Source organism: Ambystoma mexicanum, chromosome 10 (genome assembly GCF_040938575.1).
Source record: "Ambystoma mexicanum isolate Mex_15411 chromosome 10, UKY_AmexF1_1, whole genome shotgun sequence".
NCBI classification, from domain to species: domain Eukaryota; kingdom Metazoa; phylum Chordata; class Amphibia; order Caudata; family Ambystomatidae; genus Ambystoma; species Ambystoma mexicanum.
This window is the reverse complement of record NC_090932.1, coordinates 1,515,653,071-1,515,676,389: the sequence shown is the minus strand read 5'-3', so window position 1 is coordinate 1,515,676,389 and position 23,319 is coordinate 1,515,653,071. Positions and strand designations below refer to the sequence as shown.

Below are 23,319 nucleotides of genomic sequence, written 5' to 3'. Positions count from 1 at the left end.
ACACATACCACATAAGTCCGACCTAATAGAATAAGTACATTCACTCATCACCACAATGATGGATGATGTCAACACCCATTGAAATAATAAAACAAAACCAAACAAGCTCAGGTTGGTACTCAGAAGAACTTCTCAAGAGCAATCAAGACAACTTCTGTCAAGAAAACAAATCTGGCAGACATTCCACCTACAGGAAGACCTCACTACCTTGATGTCAATATGCATAGTTTGCTGCAACTGGATTATCCCAGCCAAAATCTGCACATTGACAAAAACCAAAGTAGCCAACAAAAGAAAGCTCTCTTCAAGACCATCAAACATTGCATTCGTTTTTTACCGGAACCAGCCAGGCCGCAATCTACAGAAAAATATAACACCTTTAACACTTCTTCACTTACAAATTCCACAAGATCAGGAACCACATCGACGAGTCCAATCACATTACAGACATCTTGACTAGAAACATCTCTAAATGGACAAAGCTCAGGACCATAACCCAGGAAGAGCTAACCATAATCCTCAGCATCTATCAGGCGGCATTTTCCAGAGAATGCCACCCGGAGGGCCGTGTTTGGCCTTCATGAAAAGGAGTACTTAAACGTTGAAAGCACGCACTGCATGGTGCCCCGTATTATACAGGTGTCCGTGGTTCCTCCTGCGACTCATCACCAAAGTAATAATTCAGTGGCAGCGCAGGTTGAAGCAAATCACAGGTACGGAACAGGGGGTAACCCAGCCTGGGGTCCACAATGGAGATCTTGAGAAGGGAGGTTCCTTCTTTCAGTCCTTCACTCAATTTGCTGCATGCAACCATCATACGCAGGGTCCTTTATTTATACCAGCCGGCATATCATGAAACCTCTATGCAACTGTATAGTTACCTGGCATTGTCTCTCTGACCTGTTACATTGCATTTTGACCTTTGATTATCCCTTTTTGACCTCATTCTGGTTTACCCCCTCAGATTTGTTTGCCTGGAACTTTGGACCTTGGATTAGCTCTTCCTGACCTCTGTGACGGGTCAGAAATGTGAGGTGGACAACTTTGTGAAGATTTTCCAAAGATGCCATTTTATTACCTCAAAAGGTTGGATAAACGCCTCACTTTAGGAAATCTGCCAATGGGGGTGTCGAAAGAATGTAAATGAAAACATCTGTGGATGCGATCCACCAATTCCTGTCCCTGAATCAGGGGAGGGTCTAGATGCAGATCTGGAAGGGGGGCCTCTCTGTGGAAAGGGGGCCTCTCTGTGTCACAAGGGCTGTCCAGAAAGTCCATCCTGCTAATTCCCAAACCATCACTATCCACCTCTACTACAGACCTCCTGGACCCTTAGGCTCTTTCGAGGAAGACCTCACTATCATCCTCACCAATAACCTAAAAAATACCTCCCAGAGCATCCTCTTAGGAGACTTCAACCTTGACCCCAAAGACCCGCAGGCTACCCTCATTAACAATACACTGTCAGAACTAGGCTTCATCCAAAGAGTGTCCACCCCTACCCACAACAAATGGACAACCCTTGACAGGGTAGCAGACCATAACTGCGTGGTCTCTCTACCAGCACGAACACAGCCCAATGACCTGTTCTTGTGTGAATAACCCATGGGAGAGACTCTACCAAGTCTTTAGCTCACTGTTCCTTTCACAGAGAAGAAATATCCCTGCATATCAGCCTTTGTCCTGCCCAGGGGCAGTCCAGCACCGAAATGCAAGGCAATTCTCCTCTGAACAAGAGTACCAACAGTAACCCCATACACGTGTTTCAGCCTTGTTGGGCATCATCAGTGAGGTGAAACCGTGCCCATCTAAGAACAGTGAGCAAGGGGTCCACGTCTGGATCACCCTGGTAACTCCCAGGGGTTATTCACCCAAAAACAGGTCATTGGGTCTCACCCTAAGTTACCAGGGCGATCCAGACGTGGACCCCTTGCTCACTGTTCTTAGAGAGGCACAGTTTCACCTCACTGATGATGCCCAACAAGGCTGAAACACGTGTATGGGGTTACTGTTGGTAACCCCATACACGTGGCCTCCATCACCGCTAACACCCCTCAACCATGGTCTGACCACCACCTCCTCACCTTCACCCTTGAAGCCTCAAGCCCCACCACTAACAACTTACTAGCTACACCTATCCCCACGAGAAGCAAGAAAAACATCATAGTGGAAAAACGTATCCCCATCATTCTCCCGACTCTGAACCAACTCTCAGCTACCTCCAACCCTCACCACCTGGTTGAAAGCTACAACGAAATCATGCGCTCAGCCTTAGACTCCATAGTACCACTAAAACTGAGAAAATGCAAACCGAAAAAACACCTGAACGCCTGGTTCACTACCCACCTAAAAACTCTCAGATCAGAGAGACGTAAAAAGGAACTTGCCTGTAGACAATCTCCTACAGACACTAACAAATTGATCCTCAACAAAATAGCTGCCACATACAAAAAAGATATTATTATCGCTAAACAAGAATCCTATAACCAGAGAATAGCACAAGCCAAGTCAAGTGCTAAAGAACTGTTTACTATCATCAAAGAGTTGTAAACACATGTTCTAATCCCAGACACCTGTGTGAAAGATAAACAATGGTGCATGAGTGTCCAGAATGCCTTATCCAATAAAGTCGCAGGCCTTCAAATCAAAATCAATAACAAGAAAGAATCCCTAACTAATTCCACTAATGCCACCATCACGCCCACACGCCCCATACCCCAGAACCCTATACCCAACCCTCGCACCCGTTTTAGCTTCTCCAAAGTCTCTACGTTAGAAGTGGAAAAAATCATACTCGGCCTTAAACCGTCAAATTGCCAGGGCGATCCATGCCCCTCACAAATCATCAAAGATGTGGCAAGAGACCTCTCACCATTTATTTCCAAACTCATTAACGCCTCCTTCTCATCAGGTATCATCCCCAACAATCTCAAAGAATCCTGGGTCCTCCCTCTTCTCAAAAAACCTTCCTTAGACCCTTCTATTCCCACCAACTACAGACCCATCACCACCGTCCCCTTCTTGCTCAAAATATTAGATAAGACAGCCTATCAACAAATACAAAAATTCCTCGAGCAAAACCATCTCCTGAGAATCGAGCAATCAGGCTTTAGACCCCAACATGGGATAGAAACTGCTCTTATTGATCTCAAAGCTCAAATCGATACTCTGAGAGACAATGGGAAAACTGCCTTATTGCTTCTTCTAGACCTCTCTGTAGCATTCGATCTGGTAGATCACAAAATTCTATGCAACCACTTGGACTCATCTGCACACTTCTCACAAGAAGCCATCGGTTGGATTGAGTCGTTCCTGAGCAACAGATCCATGCATGCTTTTCCACCTCAGCCTCCGCTGACCCATCACCATCACATGCGGGGTCCCTCAGGGCTCATGCGTCTCCCCCACTTTGTACAACGTGTTCACAAAGCCCCTGTTTGATGATCTTGACGGTCTCGGTATCACCTACACTAATTACGCCGATGATACCCAGATCCTCATCCCGTTGATGGGAGATTACAATAAGGATTTGGCCTTGGTGAACAGAGTGTACCTCATCATCCAGGCATGGATGGCCTCCCACAGTCTATGCCTGAATGATGACAAGACTGAACTCATTATCCTCGGTTCCACCTCCAATCCAAACAAACTGGACCACAGCTACACTAGCTTCACTATAGACGGCAATCCTATCAAGGTAGCTATGGAAGAGAAACTCCGCCCTCTCCTTCCACAAACAGGTTAGCTCCATGGCCTCTTCCACAGCATACACTTGTAAGCTTATAAGAGCAGCCAAACCCTTCCTAACAACGCAGAACTGCATTACCCTAGCCAGAGCCATTGTGCTTTCTAAACTGGACTATTGTAACGCCTTTTATGTAGGAGCCAACAAACAGGTTACCAATAAAATTCAGACCCTGCAAAAAAACTCTCTTAGAGCAGCACTTAGTATCCCCAAGAGAGAACACATCTCTAACATCAGGAGAACCCACAATTGGCTTACCACCACTGACAAAATCCTGCTCAAAGTAGCCTCCTTAACACACAAATGCCTCAACAATGCAGCCCCCCGCTACTTAGCCAACAGAATAAGAAGATACACACCTAACAGACCCACCAGAACTACCAATGCTAAGCTGCATACAGTTCCCAGGTGCAAACGAACCAAAATGGGCGGCAGCAGCTTCCAGGTGAAAGCAGCCCGACACTGGAACTCTCTACCACCCTCCCTAAGGACACCTCAAACATACCCCCACTTTAGCCGTTACTACATTCAGTGGTTAAAGAACAATGACCAATAACTGTCCAATAACACGGACCTACTACTGTCAAATAACTGTGTAAATCATGTAAGTATGTATACTTATAATCTATTTCTAATGTATCCCTCACAACTGTATGAACCTATGTACCCATTGTAATTACTGTAAAGCACTGTAACCAAGCTGAGAATAACCTTGATGCTTCTGCGCCCTCATACCCTCGGGTCTGGTGCGCAATATAAATGAATAAACAAACAAACAAACATCTTTTAGTGAATCAAACCACACTGGGAAGATCCGAAATCCTATCTGCACCTCCAGATCCTCGTGGAGAGGTGGGCCATCTATGGCCAAATATTATCATCTGCCTCCGACCTGAAATAATGGCACTGGAGGGTCTGGCAAAGCCATGGCTTAGGAGAGGTCATCAGGCCACACAGTTTGAGCAACATGGGAATAATATAACCAGTCCTGTCTAATCTTAGAAACAATGTTTCCCAGCAAAGATAAAGTCATCCTTAACAGAAGGAACATATTGGCAATTCTACACCAACACCCCAACATTGCAGATTATTGTGTCGAGTGATATTGGTTTAGTGGACTTTTTTGACGATGCCAGAACAGACATGGTGGCAATGGTCATCACCCTCTAAGTTAGTTTGAAACCATATAATGGCTTCTCTTGATGACTTGAGGAAAAGGGGTTTTGACCTATACTTAGTAGATGGCCAAAACATGTTGGGAAAGAATGTAACTGACAATGCATGCTATGGTATAAAACATGTATGTACTCTTGGTCACACTCCTGTGAGGAGACTGTTAATGTCAGAAAAGGTGGGTTCAAATAGACTGCTGGTGGAAGATTGGTCATGGTTGGCAGGGATGTTATCATCGATCAATCCTAATGGAGTGACCAGGCGGCCTGGTTTTTAGCATCATCTCGCAGAATTCAAGAGACTTCAAACACTTCTTGATGGATAAATCCCTATGTGCCTGCTTAAGGAAATCTGATGTTCTTTTCTGCTGGAAACAATTTTATTAGAAAATGTTGTATTATATGGTTTCCATGTCAGGTCGCAAGTAGCTATTGCGGGAAAAAAGGGTTGTCCAAAGGGGGGCCTGTTGGTAGCAGTGAATTCAACTTGGGCCATTGAAATTAAGGTCTGCAACAATCTGTTTCCTGGTATTTTAGCTGGTTCCATGTCATCTCATCGCGGGATGTTTTTACGCTGGGTTTTTAACGAAAAAACCCATCGAATTTTTTTTAAACTTTTTTTTTGGGGGGTCCCCCCATCCCTCCATTCCCTTTCAGTTTTATCTATACCCAAACACTCAGTAAAAAACCCCGCGAAAAAACATCCTGCGATGAAAGGACGCTGTACCATTTTAGCTATGCATATAATTACTAAAGAGTCAGAACCAGATTTTTAATGGTTGGGTATTGTAACTACCTGGACTCCCAGCAGGAGGTCCTGTTCGAGAAGTGTGAGGGGTCAGAAATGAGAGGCAAACACAAAGAGATACTTTTCTCAACATAAGTCATTTTATCAACAGAAAAAAGGGGTATGGATGAAGGCCTAACTTTCCCTATCCTCAAATGAATGTCCCTTCCTATGAAATTACAACTAAAGCAGGATGCCCTTGTGTCCAAACTCAGTCTGACCCTCACACTAACATGTACAAGCAAACAGTGCAAGGTAAATGTTTCAAAGTTCAACTAGATAGAAAAGTGCAAAAGCTCAAATATATAACTTCAACAAAAACACTGTGTGTATCCAGGGTTGGCTCCCTTCCCCTGGAGTCCTTCAGGTCAGCTCTTCACAATGTTCTTGTATCAAGACAAGTCTCTTCAAGGGCATTAAAAATGTCTCTTCTACTTGATACTTTCCTCAGGATGTCAAAACAAAGGTTCCTTTCATAATGCAGGTTCGGCTAAGGCAAGGCAAAGTCTTTACTACTTTTCAGGATGGCAAAACAAATGTCTTTTTCATTACAGTGATTCAAGTATGGCAAAAGGCATGTTGTATTAAAACTCCTGGTTGACAAAATATTCAATTGAAACAAGAAATCAATATGTCAGGAGAATTGTACAAATGGTGCTTCTTTAATTCTCTTAGAATCACTTCTGACTCTTGGCAAGGTTGGTACCAGATTTCTCCCAATTGACCTTTTATGTCAGGAGAATTGCACCATATTTGCCCCCGTTGTTATTTAGGCAATCTTTTGGCTTAGCCAGTGCTATTCACAGGCTTCCCCCAAATGACGTCTCATGTCAGGAAAATTGCACCATATTTTCCTTTTTGGTTTAATTATATTTGTTCGGTATTCAAAAGTACTTTCACAATGCTGTTTAGCAAGTTTAAAAGTCCCGGGGCCCCCTTCGATGTTAGGCTGACTCACTGGTTCACCCTGCGTTGGCTGAGATGTGCTCGTCAGGGGCCAACTTCTACTTCTGGATAGAGTCTATCTGGGTCTCAGGGTCGGCTCTCCTGGCCTTTGCTGTCAAAACTCAGACAGCTCTGCAGTGCTGCGTCTCCTCTTAAAGCCCCGCGGCATGCCATTTGCTCTCTCTTTCTCTCTTAGATTTCTCCTCCGGTCCTAAGCGACGCCAACCTGCTTCTGACGGGCTTCTCTCGCACTCCCCATGACTCTCCGTAGGTCTTCCTCTGCCACCGGTCACGCTTTCCGCTCTGCATACTCTGCAGCCTTCCTTCTCTCTCTTCCTTCTGTGTTATCATTCCTAACTTTCTCCTTGTCGTCTCTCTCTTGCCACCATTGATCAGGTGATTTAAATGTCCTGCGTAATTGACTAGGTTGACAACAACTAGACTGCACATAGGTTTCAAAGTCACAGTTCCTCCACATGAACACTTTGTGCCTCCTCATCTCAGTACTTAGAGCTTTCTGGGACTTGGAGTTCCAATAGGCTAATATGAACTCCTGATATTATTAATAAATTCAACATAAATATATGGAGAGAGTTAGATCAACTCATTGGAGAATAGGCGGGACCATTGTTCCCTTCAAAACTTTACCCTATTTATTAAAAATGAGCTGATTCATAAAGCTCCTTACCTGGCCATCCAAACTACATGGTCCTGGTACTACAAGAGATACAAGATTCCAAGAGAACACTCAAGGCATCCCTAAAGAGGATTAAGAAATGTTTTGGAGAGGGGCTAGATAAAGAGGTTCTAATCCATAGGGCCAAACAATGGCATACACATCAAATTAAAGCCCTACGTTTTGACATGCACCAGAAAGAAGGGGAAGCAATGCTGTCATATATACATTATTAATCATATTTAAATTATTGGAAGTTAGTTGCTACAATTAACAATTTTCAACTCACTGCCAGACTGACGCCATTACGGAATCCTTCTGGGTTAGACACTTGGCAGATCTCTATGCGGGTCCTGCCAATGAGAATGTTAAGAGTCCCATTAATGGTGCCTGGTCCCTAGACTTCGATCAGGATGATATTGAACTTCTGATTAAAAACTGTAGTATGTCTAAGGCACCGGTACCCAACGGCCTGTGTAATAGGGTCCTTAAGAGGGATACCATGATGTGGGCTGAGATGTTATTCTGCTTGTCCAGGTCGACGATTGAGGAATAAAAGTTGCCAAGTTTGTGGAAACTGGCATATATTGTTGTAATTTTCAAGAAAGGGAACATATGTAATCCAATTAATTATAGACCTATAGTGCTGCTTGATGCCGATACTAAGATCTTCACGTCATTTGTTTTGAAATAACTTAAACAATGGGCCACAATGAATAAGATCGTGAAGCATAATATGAGGGATCAGAAATGTGAGGCGGACAACTTGGTTAAGGTTTTCATAAGAAGCCATTTTTATTAACTCATTAGGATTTGATTAACGCTTCACTAGCTTTAACCTAACGAGGAATTTGGCTGCCTATCAAAATAAACTAAAGGAAAGCACTAACAAAATAATCTGTGCCTCACATTTATACATACATCAATCTCATAAAGGGAATATATGGCAATTCAATTATAACATAAATAACAGTTAAGTTCAACATAAACCTAATAACTTTGTATCCTTGTAACCTGGGTCGCTCCCCTTCCCCAGATTCAAAGTAGGATTTTCAATCAGAAGTTCAAATAAGTAAGTTCCGTTTTGTAGCCAAGCTCTGATCATAAAGCTCTTCTTGCTCTAAAAGTCTTTCACTTGGACTTTAACCAATAGTTCAATAAACAACAAATCTTTCACTTCAACTAGACGACAAGTCTTTCTCTCTCCACTTATAGCAAAGAGTTCAACACAACTTCTTCTTCTTAACAAACAAAACACTTTCACAATTCTTCTGCATCAACAACGTTTCGTCAGGATGATTCCACAACAATTCTTGAAACACTTTAGTGACATTGTCATTTCTTAACCTCCAACCACAATGCAGTACTTCAATAATGTCTTCCTGGTCCACTAACCTGCCAGGACTACCACTAAAGGTCCCTATCCTGATATACTCACCTGCCATGACAAAAGCTCCCAACACTACTATAGGTACTTTGTGGTAAGGTTTCCTTCAGACCTTTTGGAAAAGTCTTTTCATTTCAACACCACAAAATTCACAAGTCCCTCTAGGAAATCATGATACACATTGGTGCGGTTTGTTCCACTGTTGTATTTGCCACTCACAATACAGGTTACGCCCCTCTCCTCCTTGACACACTCTAACAGGAGGGCTTCTCCCCTGCCACTGTTGTGTTCCCACTTTCACATCAAATATTTGGGTTGGCAGTCAATTTGGCTTGTCGGAGTACCCTCATAATAGTATAAAGATGCGAGAGATGGTCTTCCCATGTTTTGCTATAGATTACGATATCGTCAATGTAGGCACCACAGAAATCAGAGTAGGGTTGGAGTATCCTATCCATTAGCCGTTGAAAAGTTGCTGGCGCTCCGAGTAAGCCAAAAGGGAGGACTTTAAATTGGAATAGCCCTATTGGGGTCGAATAAGCGGTCTTTTGTAATGTAAAATGTAATGAGTTATTAATAACGTGCTTAATACCAGAGGTTTCTAAGCGCGGATCCGGGGATCGAACCTGTATTGTTCCACGCCGTTTTGCTTCCAAGATGCACACGTTGCCCCTGAGCTATCCTTTCCTTATCAGGTCTATCTACTGAGACCTGCAAATATCCCTTTATTAAATCCAGGTCTGACAAAAATACTGCACTTCACAGCTTATTTATGAAATCATCGATACAAGGCATGGGATAGGCGGAGATGGTGTTAACCTGCCTGAAATCTATGCAAAACCACCAGGATCGGTTGGGTTTGACTACTAAAATGATAGGGGAGGACCACAGGCTTGAAGAGGGCTCAATGAAATTGGGCCTCATTATGACTCAGGCGGTAGCCGTGCCGGTAAAACCAGCACGGCTGCCGCTGGGGTAATTTTTTTTTCTGGCAATGGCCAATTACCGGGGCATTACAGCCCTGCTGGAACCGTTAATTGCCCATTCCCGGAAGCCGGAAAATATTACTCCCCATTCCCATTTGAGTCCCAGTGGACTCAATGGGAATGGGGAGGACGGATGCACCGGCACCATTCATGAATGGTGCCGGTGCATCCGTCGAGGTCTGCAAGCGGTTGCCGTTTCGCCCGCCAGGTCAGACCTGGCGGGCTGACAGGCACCCACTCGAAGACTTGTTGTTTGCCGGTCCGGTAACAACAGTACCGGCAAGCTTACCAGTACCGTTGTTACGGGACCGGCAAACTCATAATGAGGCCCATTGGCTTTTAGAATATTCTCAATCTCCTCAACCACTATTTTCTTTTGTGCCTCGGGGAGTCTGTATGGTTTAAGATGTACTACCTTCCCTTTTGGGTTCCTGATGTAGTGATCGGTACCTTGTACCCTTCCAGGTGTTTCACCAATTACCTCAGGGAAAGCACTAATAAGGTTATTTAAAACTCTCTGTTTATCCTTAGATACCTTTTGTGGAATTCGGTCTAGATTATCTTCAGATACCAGACAGGATAATATGGAAGGGTTGGAGGCAGCTGAAGTTTCTTTCCACTTCTTCAAGAGATTTATATGCTACAGATGGGTTTTCGTCTTTTATCAGGTTAGGCTACCCTATAGGTACAGGTTCCTGTTTGTTCTAGTATCTCATAGGGGCCATGCCATTTCAAAACAAGTTTATTTTCAGAGGTGGGTAAAAGGACTAACACTTTCTGACCTACTGAAAATGATCCAAGGTTCACACTCTTATCATAGTCCTGTTTTTGTAGGCCTTGAGCTTTTCCCATATCAGTATGAACTAGAGTTCTAACTAGCTTCATGTGTTCTCACAATCGGGTAGCTGTCTGTGATAAGGGTATTGGTGCTTCTTCTCTTTCTTCCCATGTCTCCCTGAGCATGTCTAAGACATCTTTCTGCACCCTACCGTGCATTTATTCAAAGGGGGAGAATCCGGCAGATGCTTGGGGGATTTTTCTCACTGCAAACAGGGCACATGGGATCATGCGATCCCAATCATTTCCATCCTTATCTACTAACTTTCACAAAATCGTCGTGAGGGTCTTATTAAATCTCTCCAATAATCAGTCTGTCTGGGGGTGGTAAACGGAGGTTTTGAAGGTAGTAATGTGGACTAATTCCTTTATTTCACCCATGAGCTTACTCATGAAATTCGTTCCCTGGTCAGTTAGAATTTCCCTGGGGAATCCAACCCTAGTAAAGAAGGGTAACACATGTTTTAAGATTTGCTGAGTGGTGCTATTTCTCATGGGGAAGACTTTTGGGTACCTGGTGGCATAATCTACAATTACAAGAATACATTTGTTGCCCAATCCAGAGGTTTCCAAGGGTCCAATAATATCCATCACTATTCTAGATAAGGGAATTTATATTATGGCTAGTGGATTTAACGAAGCGGGTAAAGGAATATGTGCACTGGTCTTTTGACATATTTCGCATGTTTGAATATAGGTTTTTATATTTGCATGTATACCTGGCCAATAAAATGTTCTACTGATATGGGCTTGGGTTTTAGATTGTCCTAGATGTTCCCCCTGTCAAATGAGAATGTGCAATTTCCAATACTATTTTTCGATGAGTTTTAAGTATTACCAATTGGGCTTTGACTAGGCCTTCCCCAGACATTTCTCTCCTATACCTTGCACTTCTTGCCCACTGCATTGCTGCACTCTGCCACAACCTCCAGTGCTATGCGGCTGACACTCAGCTCATTTTCAGGCTACCTACAGCCACCTCTTCTCCCTCTCTCATTTGTGACTGCCTGGCCGCCATCCAGGAGTGGTGTGCCGTCAATGATCTCTGCCTTAATGCTAGTATTGAGATGCTCCTCATCGGCACACCCGCTCCTTCCTTTCCTGTCACTCTCTGGCCGGCCTCTCTTGCCCATCCACCTGCTCCCACCTGTGAAGCAAAAAACCTTGGGGTCATCTTCGACTCCACACTCTCCTTCTCTCCTTACATCTCTGACTTCTCCAAGAAGACACACTACCAGCTGCACCTCCTCAGAGGTATTCTTCCTTTCCTCTCCTTCCCTCAGAAGCTCACTGTCTCCAGAGCTCTGGTTCTCTCTAGGCTTGATTATTGCAACAGCCTCTTTCTAAATCTACCTGCTTCTACTCTCTGCCCTCTGCAACTCATCCAGAACAGGAATGCGAGACTTGTCCTTGGCCTTAAACCCAGGGATCGTTTCTCTCCAGGACTGAAATCTCTGTACTGGCTCCCAGTGGCTGCGAGGATTAAGTTCAAAACCCTCTGCACTGTCCACAACGCCTTTTGGGGCCTCAATACCTTCAACTCTCTCTTCCTAAATATCTTCCTTCTAGAGCTCTTCGCTCATCCACCTCCAACTCCCTCAGGGTCAGTCGCTTCTCCAAGCAACGAGTTGGTGGTAAATCTCTTTCTTCGGCAGGGGCATCCCTCTGGAATAGTCACCCTGCCTTCCTGAAACTTGAGGAGAACCATTTCTGGTTTGGGAAGCACCTCAAAACCTCTCTCTTTGCTTCTGCTTTCTCTCCTCCTCTCCCCTGCTGATTGTCCTGGCTGATAATGAAACTGCACTGGTTACCTGGCCACCCTCTGATCTCGGGCACAGGTCCCCTCCCCCACTAGTCGCACACCTGCACTGCCTTCCTGGCAACACCTGCACTTGGGGACTGCATACAAGGAAGGGGGATGTTTTCCATATCCCTTCAGTCCCACTACCAGCACTTGACACCTCTTGTCTGCACTTACGCCTTGCACTTGCCACCAGCGGCCCGTACTTTTACTTATTGTTATTTATTCTATTATCCCATGTTCTGCACTGTCCCCTCCCCCTTATCCCCTGCAATTTCCCTCTTCCCCCCTTCTCACACACTCGTGCAATTTGAATAACACCTGGCCTAGTAGGATTGCTGTCTTTGTCTTCCCTCTGTTCCCCCTCTCTTGCCTCATCGCAGCTTGAAACACTTGTGTATAGGCGCGTTATAAATGCCTTATATCATATAGGAGTCCCTGTTTCAGGAAGAAAAAGAGGCTGCCTTTTTCTTGGCCTTATCCTTCAGGAATACTTTGTAAGAAGGCATCTGCAAGTATTGGATCATTTTGTTGGGCAAAGGCTACGTCACGAAGTAGGGTGGGCTCGTCATCCCTTTTGGCGTTGATGTTAGGCTCCTTGTCAGCCTCTTCAAAATCTATGCCGCCTCTCTCAGTGTCCACAGATTCGATTTCCTCATCAAGACTGGAAATAGGGCCTTCTCAAGAATTCCCTGGGCAATTTTATCCCCAGGTCGTATTTCAAAAGGGCTTTCTCCATGATTTTGTAAAAGAACAAGTTACTTTCTTACCTGGTAACGTTCTTTCGATGGGATGTTCCTCCGACATATTCCACATCTATGACAGTAATCACCACAGCTGTGCTGCTTCGGAAAATTCTTCGGCGTCAGAGTCCTAAGTCAATGATGTCGATACGCTGTCCCTTGAGGGCCTCTGTCGAGAGCAGACGTCACCGGATGTTATAAGTAGCACGCACAACGCCCATAGCCTCAGTTGTAGTTTTTTCCCAGAACGTGTGGCACCAATCTTCTGCCAGTATGACTACAGAAAACCTTGCGGAAACGTAAGCTGCAATCGCATTAGAAATTCTGTAGAGGGGCAGGCTGTGAGGGTGCGATGTGGAATACGTCCGAGGAACATCCCATCGAAAGAACGTTACCAGGTAAGAAAGTAACTTGTTCTTCGAAGCGATTGTGTCCTCCGACGCATTGCACATCTATGACAGACTCCCAAAGCAGTACCAACGTATGGAGGTGGGAAAAGAATTTAGAATTTTAGAATGCCCAATCAAATTGCAGAATAGAGGACCGCCTTGCCAAAGGCCAAATCTTGCCCATGGATAGAATTCAGGGAGTAGTGTTTTACAAAGGTATGGACAGAGGCCCATGTGACTGCTTTACAAATGTTACGAATGGCAGTCGAGGAAGCCACACCCCTAGTAGAATGGGTCTGTAAGCCTACCGGAGGGTCCTTACCCGCAAAACGGTAACATTCAGAGATTGTCAAGATAATCCATCTGGACAAGGTCTGCTTAGTAACAGCTTGACCCAAACGCCTTCCAGTTCACTCTGACCCGGGACATGGGTGAGATGTAGAAACTTAAAGCTCTCTTAAAGCTTACGTTTCTTAAAACTTAAAGCTCTCCTAGGATCCAACCTATGGAGCCTCACCTCTTCCTTACCAGGATGCGGAGGAGGACAGAACGCCGGAAGAATTACCTTCTGGCTCAAATGAAATTCTGACACAACCTTCGGAAGAAAAGAAGGACAAACCATAAGGACAACCCTGTCCTTATGGAACACTGTGAAAGGTGGCTTGGCGGATAGTGCCTGCAACTAAAAATACAGTCTTAAATGACAACCGTCTCAATGGACAAGAATGTAAGAGCTCAAACGGAGCTCCCATCAGGAACTTTAAAACTAAGTTCAAATCCCAACTGGGCACCTGGAAAGGTGATGGTGGAAACACATTAGTTAGCCCTTTCAGAAACTGAGAAATCAAAGGAATCTTAAAATAAGAACACTCTTCAGACGAGCGCTTAAATATGGACAGCGCCGCCAGGTAACCCTTAATGGTACCCACTTGCAGGCCCTTGTGGGCTAACTAAAGCAAAAAAGACATAACCACAGGAATGGCACATGAAAAAGGATTCACATTCTTTACCCTGCACCAGTCGCAGAACTTTCTCAAAGGCAATGGTACAGGGACTTTGGTGCGGGCCTTTGGGCCGAAAGCAACACCTCCATCATATCTTCAGGGAGGTCCCAATCCGTATACCTCAACCTTTCAGAAACCAAGCATGAAGGTTGAGAGACTTGACCTCTGGATGGAGAACCCAACCCCCCTCCTGTGAGAGCAGATCGTCTCGATAGGGAAGACGGCTTGGAGGGCAGATGGACATGTCGAGAAGGTCCGGCTACCACGCTCTCCGGGCCCATGCCAGAGCAATGAGGATCATTCGGGAACCAAGCCTCCGTAACCTCTGCAACACTTGCGGAATGACGGGGACTGGAGGAAATGCGTACAGCAGTGGGAAGGACCACTCCACTACGAACGCGTCCCCCAAGGCTCCTCTTGGAGGAAATATGGGGTCCCCCAAATGGCGAAGATCTCCAAGAGAACTTCCCGAGCCAGCTCCCACTCGTGAGAGACCGTGCTCTGCCTGCTCAGAGCATCCGCCGCCTCATTTTCCTTATCCGGCCAGATGAACTGCCGAGATAGAAATTTCCTGCTGGATGGCCCAGAACCAGTGCTGCATCGCCTCTCTGCACAGTGGGAGAGAGCCTGCCCCCCCCTTTTTGTTGAGGTAGTGCATGGCCACTGTATTGTCCGTCAGAATCAGGACATTCTTCCCCCGACAGATGGCAGAAAAGCCTTCAGGGCTAGCCTGACGGCTCTCAGCTACAACAGATTAATATGGAGTCTGGACTCCGAAGGAGACCAACAACCGCTGACTGTCAACCCGTTGGCATGAGTTCCCATCCCGTGAGGGATGCGTCTGTCACGATCGTTACCTCTGTCAGAGTAGCCAAAATGGAGCCCCCTTCATCAGATTGCCTTTGACGGCCCACCACAGAAGATCCTGGGCAACCGAGGGCGGCACCTGAACGGGATCCGACATCCTGCCGGAGGACTGCGACCACTGCATCTTGAGAGCCCATTGCAGAGATCTCATCCGCAACCTGGCCTCTGGCACCAGTAGAATACAGGATGCCATGAGGCCGAGCAACCTCCAGAACTCGAACGCTGGGAGACTCTGGGCATGTTGAAACTTGTGCACCATCTGCAGAATGTGATGAGCCCTCACCTGGGGAGGCGAATACAGCCCCAGGGATATATTGATCACTGCTCCGATGTACTAAAGCCGCTGGGTAGGTGTCAAGTGGGACTTCAAGTTGAGGGAGAAGCCCAGCTTGTGAAGGGAGTGGCAGGTGACTACATGATCCAGGACTTGCTCGGGAGAGCGCGCCCTGATCAACCAATCATCCAGGTAGGGGTAGACATGAATCCCCCCCTTTCCTGAGATACGCTGCCACCACCACCATGAGCTTGGTGAAGACCCTCAGGGCGGAGGTCAATCCGAACGGCAGGACCCGAAACTGAAAATGCGAGTCGCCAACTACGAACCTCAGGTACGTCTTGTGCGTGTGATGAATCGGCACATGAAAGTAAGCATCCTTGAGGTCGAGAGACACCAACCAGTCCTGAAGTTGAAGGGCCTGGAGGACTTGAGAGAGAGTAACCATCTTGAACTTGTCCTTCCTGAGAAGCTTGTTCAAACCACGCAAGTCCAGGATGGGTCTCAATCCACCGTCTTTTTTTGGGATCAAAAAATATGGGGAATACCATCCCTTGTTCCTCTCCACTACAGGTACCAGTTCTATGGCGCCTTTCTCCAGCAGGGATTTGATTTCCTGCGCAAGAAGCGGATCCGGACTCTTCAAAGAGAGCTTCCCTGGTGGATTGTCGTGAGGCCTCTGTCGGAAAGGAAGACAGTAGGCGTGGGCTATGATCTCCAGAACCCACACATCTGAAATAATGGCACGCCATTCTACAAGATGCTGCGCCAGCCTTCCCCCAACCGGCGAACCATGGGACATAGCCTCATGACTGAGCTGAAGCGGCTGCAGCAGTGCCTGAGGGCAAAGAGGCAAATGCCTGAGCGGCTTTGGCACCTCGAGTACCTTGTTTTCCAACTCTGGTACTCCGACGTTGGCCCCTTTGACTGGCAGCTCCCCTCGATCTACCAAAGGAAGAGTAGTATCGAAAGGAACCTCCCCTCCATTGCTGTCCCCTAGGACAAAAAAGGCAGAGGTTGACGAACTGCAGCGCTCAAAACTTTGCTGCAGCTTTAGAGGTCTGCAACCTCTCAAGGCTCTCGTCAGCCTTGCTGCCAAAAAGATGGTCACCATCAAAGGGCATGTTGAGAAGCCGGGACTGTACATCAGGAGCAAACCGACTTCCGCAACCACACAAACCTGCGCATCACGGTGCACGCCGCCATGGACCGGCTTATACATGTCCAGACCCAACTGAACAGATTCACACATGGCATCCTTGCCATCCTGAATGAGGGCAAGAAAACCATCCCATTCCTCCCCTTCGGGAATATGGTCAGCCACCAAAGAAACACAATTCCAGAGTGTGAGTGAATCATGCCAAGGCACAAACGAAGTTGGCTGCCTTTAAAGCCATACCCCCAGATGAAAACACTTTCTTCACCCAACCGTCAAAGCGCTTGTCGTCCCTATCCGGGGGGATTGTAGGGTACGCAGCCTGCTTTGCTGGGGTCGTAGCCGCCTGCACCACCAAACTCTCCGGAGTGGGGTGCAAAGACAAGTAGCGGGGTCACCACTGGCTGGACGGTATTTTTTCGGTAGCGACTTATTCACTGCCGGGTGACTGCAGAAAATCCACAGGTGGCACAGACCACCCCAAGTACTCTGTCACCCTCGACATGAGACACCTGTACGACGACTCGGCGTGTGTACCAGGCTCAGACCTGCCAAACTCAACCTCCGGAGAGGTGTTCAGACCACTGGCGTCATGTAAGGATTGACGCAGGTCTTCCATCTGGCTATGACCAGATAACAGGTCATCAGGAACCTCAGGAGGAACAAACCTCTCCACATCTGACCCTTCATCCACCTCTGAGATGTAATCCAAAGGCTGGAATAAATCCCTGGATAAGGGTACAGAAAAAGGTTCAAACACAGGCCTCACTGATTTACTCAGGGCCTTCCTCTGGGTTTTCACCGGTCTCCGGGGCACCTCCAATAAAGCCTCCTCAAAAGGCATTGAGGGCATCGGCGGAATCGGCGTTGACGTCGAGCGAGACGCCGATGGCTTCAACAACGGCTTCGAGGCTGGAGCCCCGAGCGTGTCCTTCGACGTCCTTGGCGCCGATGGCGTCGATGACTTCCTTGGAGGCGGAGCCTCGAGAGAGCCCCTCGACGGACATGGCACTGATGGCGTCGATGCCTTCTTAGAAGGCCTCACAGGCTCCGACGGTCTCGAGGGCGACGAGGACCGGGACCTGGAGTGGGCATGGCTAGAGCGATCTACCTTGTCCGATCGGGACCTTGACGGCTCCCGATGATTGCGCCAACCGCCCAAGCCCGAAGGCATGCGAGCAGTGGCCCTAGCGCGTTCCTTGCCGGCTTCACTCAAAGGCACGGACAGAACAGAGCCCTGCGATTCGAAAATTGGCATCATCTCTTTGCGAAATGCGTCCCATTCCGCCGGAGATTAATGCTTGTTGGGACAAGCTACCCGCCGTCTGGCGGAGTTCTCGGACGAGGACAGGGAAGGCGACCGGTGACGGTGCTTCCGAGAGTGCCTAGAAGAGGCAGAGGAATGGCGGAAACCACTCCGGGACCGAGTCCCCCTGGACTTACGCCGACGCAGAGAGTCGCCCCTCGAATCGGCGGTCGAAAGCCCAGTGGATTTCGACTTATGAGGTTTGGAAACCCTACCAACAGATAACTTCTTCCGCTCCCGCAAGGCCTTCGACGTCAAAGACTGGCATTCATCACATTCATCGGTGGCGTGGTCCTCGCCGAGGCACCACAGGCAGATGTCGTGTGAGTCTCTAAGCGACATCTTGGAACCGCAGTCGCAGCACTTCTTGAAGCCCAACCTCGGGGTAAAAGAAGGCGAAGACATGATAATCACAATAAACCAAGAACGAAGAACCAATTCAACAGGAAAAGAACCGAGGCGTGCCAAGATTCTGAAGCGAACACGTTCGCGGAAAAAACGGAACTGAGGCTATGGGCGTTGTGTGTCCTACTTATAACATCCGGTGACGTCAGCTCTTGACGGAGGCCCTCGACTGACAGCGTATCGACGTAGGACTCAGACGCCGAAAAATTTGCTGAAGCAGCACAGCTGTGGTGATTACTGTCATAGATGTGGAATACGTTGGAGGACAAAATCCCTTTGAGGAACTTTTATGTCTCTCTTAAAGTCTGGATCTATAACTCCTGCTAGGACATCCAGATCAAATTTCTAGGCTAAACCAGATTTTGGGGCTAACCTAATATAGCACCCTGAGGGGGGAATTAGAACTAAGTTAGTGGGAATGAATCCTCTCTTCCCAGGAGGGATGGTAGCTTCCCTACTGCTACATATATCAAAGCCAATGGATTCCTTAGTGGCAATAGAGGAGTCACAAGTGAAGTGCTTCAAAGTGCTTCAAGGCGGGATGGGAGCAAGGGAATACAGTAGTCATTCTTAGGCCTTGAGGTTTTCAAATGATCTAACAAAGTAAATAGCTTACTAGGCTTGATGGCATTTCTCCTGGTGCAAGTGCATCATGTTATCACAAGTAGATACAGACACAAGATTGGCAAGTTAAAAAACCTTTATTGTAACTTGAAAGGGGAGGTTGAAAAACTCCTATCTTGCCCTATAGCTAAAGATGGGAGTACTCTCAGCCATCAAAGTAAAAAAGAACAGTCCTAGTCATGTGTTAGTCAAAACAAAATGGCCTATACTAAAAAAAACGATTGCCTGACCTTAGTATACTACAACACATGTGTATAGGGAAAGATGTATATGTAAAGAAAAAAGCAGTGTTCCAAACAATAGGTCAAGGTCACCCTTGTTTGGGCCTGGACCCTCCAAATCACAACTGAACACAGTTTGCTTTTCTCATCGAAGACTTTCGAATGTGCAAGGCGATTTACGAATACCTCAGCATGACTACTTCGATTACAGTTCACTTTTCATATTCACTTTCCCACTGATGTCAGATACATTTGTCATTCAAGGGTTTCTCGGCTTTTCACTTTTTTTGCTTGCACCACTATGCATATTTAAACAGAGACATTTGATTGGGTACTTTCACTATGCGGACCACTCTGTTATTTCTCCATGTCTCACTTGGTCGATTCACAGTTCAGCAATACTTTGGTGGCTCAATCACATTTTACTTTCATTCACGTCTTCTCATTATACGCGCAACCTTCATTCTTATGATACACTGCTGCTGCTTATAAATTTTATCTGCAACACACACCAACCTTTCACGGCTTTCTTTAACTCACCAACTGTGCTGGTTTCTGTGCTCGCATCTTTGATCTAGGAGCCAAGGTTGATACCACAGCTGCTGCTTCACCTTCCCAACTCAGTCGCTCACCCAGGAGGGCTCCTGGTATCTTTCGCACACAATGCCAGATTCACAGTTCTCTTTCGTCAGGGTCACTTGTGCAGCCTTCAAGATTCTTTGGAGGTAACGATCGTTCGCCGGGAAACCCAGGGTCTCTCCACTCTTTGATTCAGCTTCTCGGCCTACCGTCCTGCTCCACCTTCTTTGCTGCGGCCCCAGAAGTACTGCTCCTTCTCATACCTTGCCTTGCCTAAAGTCTGTCCCAGTGCTCCATCTTTTATCCGAGTGGGGAAAGTCAATAGGTATCAGGTGTATGCAATTGTGGTAAATTACGCAACTCTGCCTGACCATACTAACGGGACATGTCTGGTGTAATGTTTGAGTGTTAGTCTTTCTTTGCTCAGACCGCCTCTTCCTCAGCTCAGTGTTTGTGCAGGAAAGGGGTGGGGTGAGTTGTAAAATTGAAATAGCCTAAAAAATAGGATGGGGTAAAGGTTTTGAAAAGGGAGGGATACCGCATCTCAGCATTGGGTATGTCACACCCACTCCCTGAAGACCCCTCACCCAGGTGATCCTCCCGCACTGATCCACCCCTAGAGTCTGGCCGTGCCCTGGCCACCTGAGCAAGAGATCCCGAGGGACTAGACGGTGAAACACCCTCTGGTTTCTCACAGTTAGGAATTATATCTCTCAATTTGAGAGTACTGTGGAAACGGTTACTGATCTGCAAGAAGCTTGTATATCCACCACAGGACGCTTTATATGACATTTTCAAAGCGACGTGCTTGAGATACAAAGGGCAATAGGTCAATTTGTGAAGCAAGGTAAAAAATCTAGGCTCCATCACAGGCTCCTCACGAGAGGGAAAATGCAAGGTGGCCTATGGCTCCCCTCAATCCCTTGCTATTACCATGAAGCCAAATAGCAGCAATGCTGAGCTGGACGGATACAGCCGAAGCCCCTAAATGGCACGATATTGAGCAACCGGCTGCCTCCTTCCACCAAGGTATCTCCCATTCCTCCCAAGGGAAACACGCAAGCAACAAGACTCTTTATTGCCCACCACACGAACAACGCTACGATGTTGGGACAAAGCCTGCGCTCAACGAGGATTTACATCAGGCCTTGGCCCTCTCTCGCCTGTCACTCAAAATCCGGCCTTTACTCCCGGCCAACAGGCCAGTTACTTCCGGATTTGGTCACCGGATGCACCCTTAAGACAGCAAGACTTGTGTGAAGACCGGCAACCGCTAACTTTTGATCAATGTAAAAAGAAATTCAACCTCCCGGAAACTGAACACTTCCAATACATACAGCTTGACAAATCCAGCTGTAAGGCAGGCAGTCTCCAGAACTCCAACAGGTTTTAGAGGTTTCTTTGCAACAAATGTGGATATTTCCTACTTCAGTTATTCAAAGTATGATTTGCCCCACATGTCAATTCCTACATGTTTGCAACACATCTTTATTTGGGATGGTAGTCTCACAACTGCCAACAAGTGATTTCCTCAAGGTTTAGCACATGCCATTCTTGGCACCCAATTTGTTAGAAGGCCTTCAATGGTTCTATGTTCTTAGATCGCCTGGTTTTATTCTCACTGAGGTTTTTGCTGAAGGGTTTCTGATGAAAAAACTCAATGATATTTTTTTAATAGTTTGGGGCGGTCACCCAAACTCTGTTCCCTATTATCTAGTCCCTATTCCCCTTTATATCCTCTTACCCCAAACCCCCACACACATTTTGCGATGAGTTTTTTTGGCTAAAAATATTTGGTGAAAAACTCAGGAAAAAAAAAAACCTGGTGATGTAACAACATTGTACCCCTCTTACAGTTGCTTGTTCCTTTAAACTGGCCTACCTCAAGCTCTGGCTTAGCTGGCCCAGCCACCTCCTACTTAGCCTCCCTGATTCTAGTAAGCCTTCTTTGCTTGGCCAAGACAGGTTCCTTTCTTTTGGTTCTCCTGTTTCTCTGTCATTACTTGGCCATGACAGGTTCTGCCCTCTTGATTCTCCTTCTCTAAATCGCTTCACTGTAACACCACTCTCTTTCTAAATTGCAATCATAACACCCCCAAGTCAGAAGACTTGTGTCACTTTTAATACTGGTGCTGAATAGAGTGATTGTAACTATGAAGAATCTGATTTGTGGGTCAATTTCCTTGTCCTCCAGGCAGCATTACCATGACAACTGCTTTTCTACTCCGACTCAGAGCATGGACCTGTAGCCCTGTGCAAAGTAAAGTGAAAAATAATCTGCTAATCCTGCACATGTAAAGCAGTGATTCTGGGGGAAGAGTGTTTTAGGATTTTCCACCAGTGGCATAGGGATGGGTTCTGGACTCAAGAATGCAGCCTTAGCTTCCCCTCTCATGTGTGTTCTCTCCAGCTTCCATGGCACCGTACTGTTGTGACGAATGAAGGGTACTCATCCCTTCTCCCCGAGGGGTAAGTGAGCCCGCTCCACAAGACACTCCCTTTTGGTTTGGGCAAGTGGGACCTCACTGGGAGTGACTCCCCCTTAAGCAGCAAGGAATCTCTCTTTCCCATGAGGAACTCATTAGACCAAGCACCATATCAGCATACATGGGATATCAGCATTCATGGGACTGCCTGCTATGAAGAATAATATGTCCTTACATTTGGCTGCAGGCAATGCTGAAGCAAACCAGGCATTGAAAGGAAAAGAAGATGTTTCTATAAGAAGAGATGTGTATTTAACTGGGACAAGTGGATTAAGAGGAGAGAGAGAATGTATGGTGCGCAGGGGAAGTCACAGAGCACGCAACATTTGGAAAGACAAAGAAGGCCAACTTGATACGCCGAAGGGTAGGCGAGTACAACAACGGGGAAGCCGTTGGCAGAAGGAGAGGAATCCAGCGCAAGGTGGTGGTGTGACCACAACCAAACTGTGGTGGGCAAGACACCCGGCTAGCAACATTGAGACCACTGTAACCGGGAGCATTAGCAGTTCTCTACAGCCAGCGTCCATAGACGGCAGCAGCCGGCATGAAAGCCAAGAACGGAACGCTGATGAAAGCAAAGACCGAGAAGCCAGACAACAAAGTTGACCAACCGAGCAAGTTCCGAGCCCTGAAAGATTGCCCTGCATATGCAGAGGTACCAGGGAGAATGGGAGAAGTGGCAGGCTGCCGGTGCAACAGTATATGCGCGGAGAAACTCGTCCCAGTCATAAAGACGATATATGAACAATAAACCAGCCCAACTGGAGTTGTGAGAAACCAATAAAGAACATAACGAATAACCCTGAATGGGAAATAAAGAGATACTGGAAACAAATACACTGGGAAGATGGGGAAATGCCCCATGAGTACAGGGTGGTAGAGTGCAGAGAACACGACACAAACACGTGTCATAAGTGTTGTGAGATAAG

At 46.6% G+C, this 23,319-nt stretch overlaps 1 protein-coding gene across 1 annotated transcript in view; it reads right to left on the bottom strand.

The window, feature by feature from the left end:
* DNAH10 (dynein axonemal heavy chain 10) overlaps positions 1–23,319 on the bottom strand; it is a 2,725,177-nt gene that overhangs the window by 988,331 nt on the left and 1,713,527 nt on the right. The window lies entirely within an intron of this gene.